This window comes from Malania oleifera, chromosome 2 (assembly GCF_029873635.1).
Source record: "Malania oleifera isolate guangnan ecotype guangnan chromosome 2, ASM2987363v1, whole genome shotgun sequence".
Classification (NCBI taxonomy): Eukaryota; Viridiplantae; Streptophyta; class Magnoliopsida; order Santalales; family Ximeniaceae; genus Malania; species Malania oleifera.
In genome coordinates, this window is record NC_080418.1 from 5,699,321 (window position 1) to 5,712,390 (window position 13,070).

The following is a 13,070-nucleotide window of genomic DNA, read 5'->3' on the forward strand; positions in this document are numbered from 1 at the left end:
GAATATGTATGATCTTTAGTTTGAGAAAAAGTGTGCAAAAATATTGGCAAACTAATAATGAGTTTCCCTAAAAAAAATATTCATGAAGATGAAATAAATGGAGAAACAGCAAGCAAACTCTTTTAAGAATGATTTTCAAGAATAAATAAAAAATGAGAGTGTGTTCTTATCAAAGCAAATAAAAGCCCAAATAAAATACTATCTTGTAAAAATGATTTACAATAATAAATGAAAGAGAGTTTTGGAGAGTAAAAGATTTGCCCCAAGAAATAGTTTTTATAATAAAAAATAAGTTGGGGGAACTTTGATTAAGAAGAGGTTAAAAATATTTGAGAGAAAATATTTGCTAATTAAAGTTACTAATCTAAGTTATGAAAGGGGTATATATAGAGTCTGGGAAATTTTTGACCGTTAGGAACACACTGGGTATTATTAAAAAGTTTAATTAATTTTTAAACCCGTTTTAGCATTTAAAAATACCGCAACCCGAGAGGTTCAATCGCCTAATCCTTAAGGCCGGTCGCCCGAACAGACACAAGTTTGTTCTTGGGTTCAAGTGACTGAATTCAAGTTTGAGTGGTTGAACCTAGGGCGATTTTCCATTCGTTCGTGACTTCAGGTGCTTGGTCCATGGTTTGGGTTGCCGAACTTCACTATTCGGTCGCCCGGGCCTATTTTGAACTACAAGTTCGGTCACTCGGGGACAGTAGGAAAATTTAACTTTAAGGTTCAGTCGACCATGGACGGTTAATTCAAATATGGTTCGGTTGCTTGAGCCTCAGTCAACTTGTTGACTTCTTACTAGTTCGATCGACCGAGGTATTTATAACCTCCTATGTAGAGACCTGAAAAATATAATAATAATAAAATAAGGAAAAAGGAATTATATTAAAGGAGCATCAGCAGGCATTCATCGACGAACATCCTTCTAGATCTCATCAATGAAGTACACGTGTCTCGTCGACGAGAAGATACCAAGAGCAGGGAATTCAGGCCATTAAAGGTTCGTCGACGAACTCATTATCTTCGTTGACGAACACCCTTCTGTGACTCGTTGATGAGTACATGTGTCCCGTCGACGATGCCATGTCGCCAGCAGTCTATAAATACGCTGAAATGAAAAACTCAGCGTGAAAATCACTCTCTCTCCCCCTCTCTCTCTCTCTCTCTCTCTCTCTCTCTCTCTCTCTCTCATTTTCTCTCTCTAACTTCGGTTTCTCCTCCTTCTCTCCTCCGATCTGGCTCCGTTTTACCCTATTTCGATGATCATAAGTTACCACGTTGATCCCGGGGAGATTCTCAACAACTTAGCCGAAGCAGAATGCTAATTTGGGGTTCTTGAGCAGCATCCCAAAATCAAGGTAAGTAAGTTATTTTAGGGTTTATGTGATTATTTGGTATATATGAACCTAGGAAAGGTGTTAGATGGTAATATACTGGGGTTTGAGCTGATTAAACTAGGGTTAATGCAATTTTAGGGTTTGGAGTTCTAAACATCGAAGGCATGATGTAGGGTTTTCTACATGCTTCTCAGGAAATAGGTAAGAGAATAGATTAAGTCGGGTATTTTTTGAACTTTATTTATGATTTAATGTAGTTTTTGGGAATGCTGGAATTGAACAAAGAAAATAGATTTTATAACATGTTATAGTATAATATGGAGTAGAACTCACTTGTGTAGCATGAGTATAAGTTTAATGTAAATAACAATTTATCATAATATGTTATATTTCATAGAATAAGTATGATTTTACAGTAATTTTTAGAAAGATCACGAATAGTACAGAAGCTAAAATATGTGCAGTACATTATGATATGCGCAGATGCTGTGATATGATAAACTGGCGCAGATGCTGATATGATAAGTCGGCGCAGATGCCATGATCAGTTTTAATATGACAGTTTATTTAGAAATTATGAAATGTCAGCTTTTATTCAGAAATATGTGAAACTCGAATTTTATATGATAGTTTATTCAGAAATTATGAAATGAAAGCTTTTATTCAAAAATATGTAAAAGCCAGATTTTATTTTAGAAATATGAAAATGTTATTTACGAATAGAAATATATTATGTGAAATATAATAAATAGTAACAGAACCCGGATGATTATGTATCTTATGAGCATGGTACCATTGCTAGCTAGCTAGATCAGGGAGAGGATACCCACTGTATATCGATCCATTAGAGGTTTGACAGAGAGTAGGATGGGCAGACCAGATTGGTGTATAGCCGACAGTGCAACCACAATATTTAGGAAGTGTGGGTCAAAGGCCGATTAGCCTCGAAGTGTAGGCGGTGTGCAGGATACCCTCTGTGTACTGACTCGTTAGAGGTTTTGACAGAGAGTAGGATGGGCGGGCCAAGATGGGTGGGAAATCGTGCGTAGATATGTCATGTTTGACTTAACTTGGTAGGCCAACTAGCGTTAAGTCTAGCCTACGGCCCACACAACCCAAATCATTGGGGGTGAACTCTTGATATTCAGTTATACATCCAGGGTATGATTCAGTTTTATATAGATTTAATAGATGATCTAAATGTTACGGAAATTAATTTGGATATTGTAAGATTACGTTTAAAGTATAGATTTTCATGTGATATCAGTTACAATTTAAGATATATTACAGTTATATTATTTGTAGTATATGTTTATAATATGATAAAACTCACGTTGCCACACACTGATATTAGTTTATTTCCCTTATTGAGAGGTGTCTCACCCCAGCATTACAAATATTTCAGGAAATCTCAACAGATGAGTGGAGCGAGCTCCGTGATAGAGGAGTTCATTGGTATTACCCCAGTTGCAGGGTAAGTAATCATGTCGGAAACAAGATGGATTATTGGGGTATATATGTGTATATGTAGAATGGTGAATATCTGGTATTGTATATAAGTTAAGTATATTAAAGTTTCCGTTGCTTAGATATTATGTATGTATAAACAGGTAAATCCCCGGTACCTATGGGTCCGGGTTGACTTTGACTACGTTTTATGGTATTAGAGTATTATTAATAAGTGAAAAAAAAAATAGCGAAATTTGAGGTAATTATAGTTTGATATTATAGCCTAGGTTGTTAGGTTTCGTAGACTTTAGTGTACAGCGGAAATAATACTAGAGTATAGGAATAGATCAGGAATTTAGTGAGTCAATGTTGGGAAGTTAAGATGAATATTTAGGATTTTGTTCCGTAATTGGGAGCAGGATTTCTGTAGTGGTTTCTGTGTCTTTCCTGGGGTGATAATTTCAGGAAAGGCATAGTAAACTATTATCAGGTTGTATTTCTAAATTGCTGGAATGAATCTTAAATTGAGAATAAGGACATTAGATTAGTTGATGATATGAGATTCTAGTTTGATAAATATGTTATTTATCTTCTTTTCAGGGTGGACCTTGGGGGTAGCAACGCTCACGCCAATGGTGATGATGGTGCAAGCCCCTCTAGTGCAAGCAGCGGTGATTCAGATGCAGTTCTGCGTAGTGTAGCTCAGTAGGTTATGACTGAAATTGCATGGAGTTCTAGGGAGCAAGGAGAACCATCAGCAGACCAGGGCTACAGTATAGAGAAGTTTGCCAAAATGAATCCTCCGACATTTTCAAGAGGAGCTGATCTTGCAATTGATGAAAACTGGATGCAGGAGATTAAGAAAACACTGATGGTACTTCACTGCACTGATGAGTATAGGGTCCTTTATGCCACGTATAAGTTGACAAGTGCGACTGAGAGATGGTGGACAGTCGTGAAGTTGCTTGAGGAATAGAGACCCGTATCAGTGGCCATAACTTGGAACCAATTCAAAGAGATGTTCTTTGATTGGTATTTTCCTCCCACTGTTAGAGAAGCTAAGATAACAGAATTTTTGAATCTGACACAAGGGCAACTGACGGTTCAGCAATATGCAGCAAAGTTTATCGAGCTGTCACGCTTTGCTCCCTACATCATTCTAGATGAGGTTAAAAAGGTGAGAATGTTTGAGAGAGATTTGATGCACAACATCTATAGACAGGTGGCAGTCCTAAAGGTGCAGGATTTCTCCGAATTAGTGAACATAGCCACAGTGGCAGAGGAGAGTAGCTAGAGAGATGTGGGGATTTCGAGTCAGAGAAATAGGCCCACACCTCTAGCATTCCAGGCAGGGTCTAGCCGAGGCCCTTGGAGGGGAGACGGATATGACAGAGCTCCGAGGTCGGAGATTGGGAGACGATAGGTTCAGGGTAAGCAGACATATCCAGTTTGTTCTACATGTGGAAAGAGACATAGGGGAGAATGGCGAGCGGGGAGGAATGTCTGCTATCGATATGGTGGACTAACTCATGTAGCATGAGACTGTCGTGTGCAATATATTACTACTCCTACTCCTAGACCATTTGGAGGGAATATCCAGGCACTTAGGGGTGGGCACTAGTAGAGGAACACCGCCCTGGCAAGGGTTTATATGTTGACGCCGGGAGATGCTGAGGCTGTAGGCGACATCATGACAGGTATGATTATTGTTTTATCATATAAAGATGTTGTTTTATTTGACTTAGGTGCCACCCATTCGTTCGTATCGTAAGGTTATGTCAAGTCGACTGGTGTTGAGACACATTTGTTAGATACTGATTTGTCAGTAGCCACGCCAATCGGATCGGTAGTAAGATGTAGAAGGGTGATTAAAAACTATCCAATGGGTATTCAGGAGAAAATATTACTAGTTGATCTTGTAGTATTAGACATGCAGGGATTCGATATGATATTGGGTATGGACTGGCTAGTAGCTAACTACGCCAACATTAATTGCCATAAAAAAGAGGTAATCTTTAAACCCTCGGGAGAGTAGGAATTCAAATTTGTGGGATCATGTGTACACGCCTCGCCACAACTAGTATCAGCTATTCAGGCCAAGAGGCTTCTTCAGGATGGTTGCCAAGAGTATGTAACTTATATAAAAAAGATGCCAAAGGAAGAATTGAAGCTTGCTGATATACCGGTAGTCAAGGAATTTTTAGATGTATTCCAAGAAGAGTTACCTGGTTTACCACCAGATCAAGAGATTGAGTTTGCTGTGGATTTACTTCTAGGAACAACACCAATATCTAAGGCACCTTACAGGATAGCCCCAGCCGAGTTAAAGGATTTTAAATATCAGTTGCAAGAGTTGTTAGATAAAGGGTTTATCAGACCTAGCGTGTCCCCTTGGGGAGCGCTAATGCTGTTTGTAAAGAAGAAAGATGGAGCGTTAAGAATGTGCATCGATTATAGGGAGATAAATAAGGTGGCGATCAAGAATAAGTATCCTCTTCCTAGAATTGATGATTTATTTGATCAGTTACATGGAACCCACGTCTACTCCAAGATTAATCTTCGGTCGGGATACCATTAGGTGAAAGTTAAAGCCGAGAATATTCTGAAGACAACATTCAGGACTAGATATGACCATTACGAGTTTCTAATTATGCCATTTGGTCTGACTAATGCACCCGCTGCATTTATGGACTTGATGAATTAGGCATTCCATCAATACTTGGATCAGTTTGTTGTTGTCTTTATTGATGATATACCGGTCTACTTGAAGAGTTTTGAAGAGCACGAAGATCATCTGAGACTAGTATTGCAGGTACTATAGAAAAGAAGTTATACGCTAAGTTCAAGAAATGTGAGTTTTGGCTGAGGCAGATCAATTTCCTCGGATATGTGATCTCTGGGGATGGCATATTAGTGGATTCAAGTAAGATTGAAGCGGTAGTGAATTGGGTGAGACTGAGAAATGTGCAAAAAATCATAAGTTTCCTGGGATTAGCTAGGTACTATGACAGATTTATAGATGGTTTTTTTAAATTGTCAGCGGTTGATCATTGCACTGGTGTTATCTATTCCATCAGGAGAGGATGAATTTTTTATATACAGTGATGCATCCAAGAAGAGACTTGGGTGTGTGTTGATGCAGTATGGAATGGTTATTGCATACGCCTCTCGAAAACTTAAGGAATATGAAAATAATTTCCCTATCCATGATCTGGATTTAGCTGCGGTGGTCTACACACTGAAAATTTGGAGACATTATCTCTATGGGAGTAGGTGTGAAATTTTTACTAACTATAAAAGCTTGAAGTATTTCTTCATGTAGAAAGAATTAAACATAAGGCAGAGGAGATGGCTGGAGCTTATTAAGGATTACGACTGCACCATCAGTTACCACCCGAGGAAAGCAAACGTAGTGGCTGATGCGTTGAGCCAGAAATCAGTGGAAGCACACTATCAGTAGGGATGATTCAGCATCTGATTCAAATTCATTTGGAAAGGCTTGGTTTGGAGTTGGAAAAGGGTGAGCACCAAACATTTATTGCTAACTTAGTACTACAACCTACCCTACAGAAGAGGATTAAAGCTGCTTAGAGGAATGTCGCAGAATTAGAAAAGCTAATGGGTAAAGTGCAGGATGGACAAGGGAAGGAGTTTAAGATTTCAAATGATGGAGCTCTGAGGTTCCGTACCAGGCTGTGCGTACCTACAGATGCTGAAATTAAGAGAACTATGTAGTGACCCAAAGAATAACAACATTTAAATAATAAAGAGGGAGAGAAAATGGAAACAGGAACAGAAGGAGGTAGTAGACTTAGCGTTCGTCGAAGACATCGCATTTTGGAGATAATAATAATAATAATTCAAGGAATTGCCAGGACTCGTCGACGAATACAGGGCCTCATTGACAAGAAAATACCGAGAGGTAGATTTGGGCTACTTTGAATTTCGTTGACGAATACAGGGGTTCGTTGATGAATTTACTGAAGGACTCGTTGACGAGGTGACGTCTCTTGTTGACGAATCTAGCCCTATAAATAGCTAAAAATCCAATTTTTATCACATTTTCACGGTGCTCTCTCTCTTCTCTCTCTCTCTCTCTCTACGTCTCTCTCTCACTTCTCTCTTCATTTTCGGGCCTGTTTCTCGCCGGATCGAAGATTTGGGGCTACCATGACGCTCCTGGTAAAGTTCTCTGCAAGTTTTCCGGAGCAGATCATTGGGGAAACAAAGTTGGATTTCATCCCAAATTCAGGGTAAGACCTTTTAGCCCATTTTTGGCCTTACGATAGTTATAAGAAATGATGTACACGTAGAAATACTGAAATTTAGTACTATGAGTTTTCAGTTTCAGGGTATTGATCAGGAAATCCTATGGGGGTTAGGCCAGAATAGTTTAGGGGCTTTCCAGTAGTCAGGTAAGGAAAATATGCTATACTAGGTATTTTTAAAATATTATACAATTTATTAAATGATGAAAATTATGTATTAAAGTATCGTGTGGCTTGTGTATATGATTCTAGTATGAAGATATATTTTACGATATTTCAGTATCCTGATTTTACGATATTTCAGTACCATGATTTTATGAATCTCAGTACCATGATTATACGAATATCAATATTATGATTATGCAGTTTTAGTGTTATGATTATACAGTTCTCAGTATTACGATGTATGAATTATAGTACAGTTTATGCAGCATCATGGCTAATATGATTATTTCATAATCATGGTAAATCAGATAGTTGTATATAAAAATACATTATATAGTATCAGACCCTGTTGGACTGTGCAGTTATAGAGCACGGTACCGTTGCTACAGATATTATGTTACGTTATGAGTGCAACCACCTATTTAGATAATACGTAGTAGTAGGTCAATCACCTAGGCCCTTGATATGAACAGGCTCCCCATCAGATATGGGTTGAGGTGGGCAGATCAGACCGATGGAGTATAGTGATTTATTCCTGGTTGGCCAGCCTAGATAAATCCCGCTTATGACCCTGTCATGAGGGGTTAAATCATGACACACAGTTATCCACAGGGAACATTTTCAGTTACTATTACGTATATACATATTTACAGAAACAGGGAATAACTTATATACACTAGAAGTATTTTGAATAGTAACCTACAACATTGTTATGTTAAGCAACATGGAAAAAGGGGTGGTGTATTTTATTGCTTATACTGTACTTACGTATCCAGTTATACATGATTTTACGAAAATAGATTTTCATGATACTGTAGCTCATTTGCCACACACTAGTAATAGCATATTTCATCTTACTGAGCGTTGGCTCATCCCAGTGTTGAATCATTTTTCAGGTGATCCAGGTAGGCGAGCAGATCAGGCTCGTAGATAGAGGGGCTTCAGTGGTGCCCTGTCAGAGAGTGAGTATGTTTTGGGAGTGTTTTGTATATCCCAACATGGTTGAGGGTATTTTGGGAAACATGTAGCACTCTGGTATTGTATGGTATGGTATTATATATATTTACATATGGATGCGTTTATTCAGTTTTTGCTTCTTGCTGCTTAGGTTTATGGTTGGGTTTACCCTAGTTTGGTATCAGAGCATATAGATTATCACAGTATATATAAAAAAGAAAACCATTTAATTAAGCAAGTCGTTACAAACTATCCTAAAGAAGGCGCACAAATCCCTTTACACAGTACATCCTAAGAGCACTAAGATATATCAGGACCTTCGAGAGTCATTTTAGTAGAGTGAAATGAAGAGGGAGATAGCCAATTTTGTGGAGCGGTGTTTGACGTGCCAGCAGGTAAAAGCTGAGAGCCAGAGACCGGCGAGGTAGTTGCAGCCACTCCACATTCCTGAGTGGAAGTGAGATCATATCTATATGGATTTTGTTACAGGGTTACTGCCTGCGTCGCATGGGCCAAACGTCATTTGGGTGATTGTAAACCGACTGACAAAGACTACTCATTTTCTCCCTATTAAAGTCAACTATTCCATGAGCAGGCAGGCCGAATTATATATTTAGGAGATAGTTCGACCAAATGGTGTGCCAGTACCTATAGTCTTATATCAAGACCCACGATTCATGTCATGGCTTTGAAAAAGTTTGCAGGAGGCTTTAGGGTCTCAGCTAACATTCAGCACAATATTTCATCCTCAAACGGATAAACAGACAGAGAGGACAATCCAGATACTAGAAGATATGCTTCAAGCATGTGTGCTAGACTTTAGGGGTACTTGGACCCAGTTTATGCTGCTATTTGAATTCGCACATAATAACAATTACCAGGCCAGCATTGAAATGGCACCTTACGAGGCTTTATATGGTAGGAGATGTCGTTCTCCGCTACACTGGAATGAAGTGGGTGAAAGACAAGTTTTGGGACCAGAATTAGTGCAGTAGACATATGATAAAGTTCGACTTATTAAAGCCAGAATTAGTGCAGCTCAGATTCGTTGAAAAGCTACGTAGATACTTGCTGCCGAAAATTAGAATTTTGAAAAGCAAGGTGTAGTCCCAAGAGGGGGGGGGGTGAATTGGATTTTAAAATTTTATTTTAATTCCCTTCAATAATCCTTAAACTTCTTTTAAGTCCTTTTTTGTGACGACCTGCTTATTTTCCACATTTTTTTATATAATAAATACAATATCACAAATTCTAACTTAGCAGATCATAATCTACCTGGACCCGTAGGTACCAAGGATACATCAGAGCACAAAACGGAAGCTTAAGTAGCAAGAAACATATAATCATATACATCTCATTATACCATCACAATACCAGAGTTACTACAATCACTGTATACATATATACACAACACTCAACCCAAAAAGAAGTCTTAGGGTCATTTCCATAAAATACATCCGACCCTATCAACATACTTACCCTTCTGGAAGGGCAAATCTACCGTACTAGATCAACAGGGCTTTACCCGCTCTCCTATCAGGGGCCCCTAAAAAGTTTATAAAATTTTGGGGTGAGATACCCCTCAATAAGGGAAATAAATTAATACCAATGTGTGACAACATGAGTATTCCGTGTTATATATATACCATACAGAACATATTCAGTAACTGTTTTGTCAAATCTAGGAAAACATATATATATCAAAACATGGCAGAACATACTGCATTTTCATAAACATATTTCATCTCATATAATAATAATACAAAAACATTCTTGGTAGGTTAGTTGGCCATTGTCATGTATTACCCCCACATGACTGGGTTGTGTGGCCCGAAGGCGGGACCTGACAATGGTTGGCCGACCACTGCCAAGTCAAAAGTATAGTCTGTAAGTCTGATGGGTCTGCCTAACCTAGTCCGTACACCAGGGGCGCTCACACACTTCTTAAAAACCACATCGACCATCCAATCTCACACCACTCCGTACAGCGGCGTTAAAACAGATATCATGATCATAATGACCATGGACACATAGCAACAGTACCGTACAAGTGCTAGCCTAGACCAAGCCAACCAGGTTTTGATATCATATAACATATACTGAAACTGTGATACATGGATATCTCATATCATTAATTATCAGATCAATCATATCAATTTGCATATATATATGTATATCATGAAAAATCATCGGCCCATACACTGGTATTTCACATTTTACCATAGCTCGGCCCATACGCCGGCAAATCATATCATAGTACAGCCCGTACGTTGGCAAATCACATCCATAACTCGGCCTGTACGCCGGCAAATCATATACATAGCTCAGCCCATATGCTGGCAAATCATACACATAGCATGACCCGTACGCCGGTAAAACATATAAAAATCTCGGCCCGTACGTCGGTTTTCCATTATAAAAATCCGTATCATTAACACATTCCCAAAAAAAGTATTCCATAACAATTTTTACTCATGCCGCACTAACAGGTTTTTCGCATGTTCAACATACCATCATTTTTAACAATAATTTTCCCAAATATAAATCATATATAAATATATTTATTTTCCTGAAACCAAATGCTATATCAAAATACATATCTTTCATAAAATATTAGTTTAGTTTATCCCCTTACCTGATTCCTGAAAAGCTCCTAAGAAAATTTGTCTCGCATCCGCAGGGTTCCCTACTCAACACCCTGAAAACAACATTCCCTAGAACTAAAGTTCAGTATTTCTACGCGTATAACAATTCCTACAACTTTCAATTAACCAAATACTGAGTGGAAACCCTTACCCTGGATTTGGGATGGTTTCCACCTTAGTCCCACCAACGATCCGCTCCGGTAGACTTGCAGAGAACTTTCCTAGGAGCGTCGTGGTGGCTTTAGATCGTCGATCCGGCGACAGACGGGGCCGAAATAGAAGAGAGAAGGGGGAAGGGCCGTAGGAGAGAGAGAGAGAGAGAGAGAAGAAGAAGAAGAAGGTTGCAACCGATTTTCTGCATTTAAAATCAGTTTAGGGCTATTTATACTGCGAGATTTTTCGATGAGCCACGTCATCTCGTTGACAAGTCCTTAAGTAATTTTGTCGACGAACCTTACCCTTGATCGGTGAAACTTAGAGTAGCCCAAATTCTTCTCTCGGTATTTTCTCATCGACGAATCCTATCCTCGTCAACGAGCTCCTGTTATACCCTCGTCAACAAGGAGTTGAAAATTTCTTGGGATTTATCCTTTCCAAAACTGCCTCCTTTTGTTTCCGGTTTTCATTTCCATTTCTTTTATTATTTAAATACCATTATTCTTCGAGTTGCTACATTTTTAATGAATTCTTGTTTTCTTGTTGTTTTACCAAATACACAAGAACTTAATTTCTTTTATACAATCAACAACACAACTATGTAAACATCCAAGTAATCATTCAACCAAACCGATCAACCACAATTTGAAAGTAAACAACCAAATCAAGATTTAAAATATACAGCACTTTGGTAATATAAGAACTTACGATGGTTGTTTGTTTATATAAGTTCTATGAATACAAATTTGAACCAAGCCCTGTAGTGAATGATAATTTATGCTTGCTGATATGGATTTGCTTCTTTAATATGATTTTCAACAAAACATTCACAATCACATTTCTTCCTAATGTTCAGCTTTTAAATAAACTTTCAGGATGATCAACCAACGTAGTCCCTTTCGATTTTCGCAATCAATGTTGATCAAACCAAAAACAAATTATCTTCCGGTCTATTTAACAATCAAACATTCAAAATTAAGAGATTTATAAAGCATCCACACAATACATAAATTTTGTTGAAAAGTAAAAAGTAAGGGAAAGAGAAAGTGAGACCAGGATTTTTACGAGGTTCGGCCTATACCCAACCTACGTCCTCGCCTTTAACAAACCACCAAAGGATTCACTAAACCTGTTCCTTTACCAGGTGGAACAAACCTTTACACACTCCTCTAGTAGGCTAGAACACGCCTCTCTAAATGATGTACCCTCGTTCGGTTATTCCTTCAATTAGGCTAGAGCCCATGTAGTGACCCGAAGAATAATAGCATTTTAAATAAGAGGGAGAGAAAATAGATACAAAATAGAAGGAGGCCGTTGCATTTTGGAGAATAAAATAATTTTAAGAAAATTGCCAAGCTTCGTCGATGAACACAGGGTTTCGTCGACGAAGGTCTTTAGAATTTCGTCAACGAACACAGGGCTTCGTCGACGAATTTTATGAAAGACTCATCGACGAGGTGACGTGTCTCGTCGACAAATCTGGCAGTATAAGGAGGGAAACTGGGATATTTGTCATTTCTCTCGCCGCCCTCTCTCTCCTCTCTCTCTCCCTTCTCTCTTCATTTCCAGCCCCACCAGTCGCTGGATCGACAATCCGAAGCTACCACGACGCTCTTGGCGGAGTTCTCTGCAAGACTGTCAGAGCGGATCGTCAGGAAAATGAAGTTGGATTTCATCCCAAATTCAAGGTAAGAACTTTTATCCAGTTTTTGACTTCCTGACAGTTATAGGAAATGATGTAAGCAGAAAAATATTGATATTATATTCTGGCATATGTTGGTTTCAGGATGTTGTGTAGGAGGCCCTGCGGGAGTTAGGCTAGTGTTCCATAGGGGCTTTTTAAAGTTAAAGTAAGGGAAATATGCTATGCTAGGAAATTTCTAAATATTATACAGTGTATTTATTTACAAAAATTATGTATTAAAGCATGGTGTGGCTTGTGAATATGTATGTAGTATGGGGATATGTTTTACGAATTGTAGTTTCATGATTTTTATGAATTTCAATACCATGATTTTACGGATTTAAGTACTATGATTATGTGAACTTCAGTACCATGATTTTACGGATTTTAGTACCATGATTATACG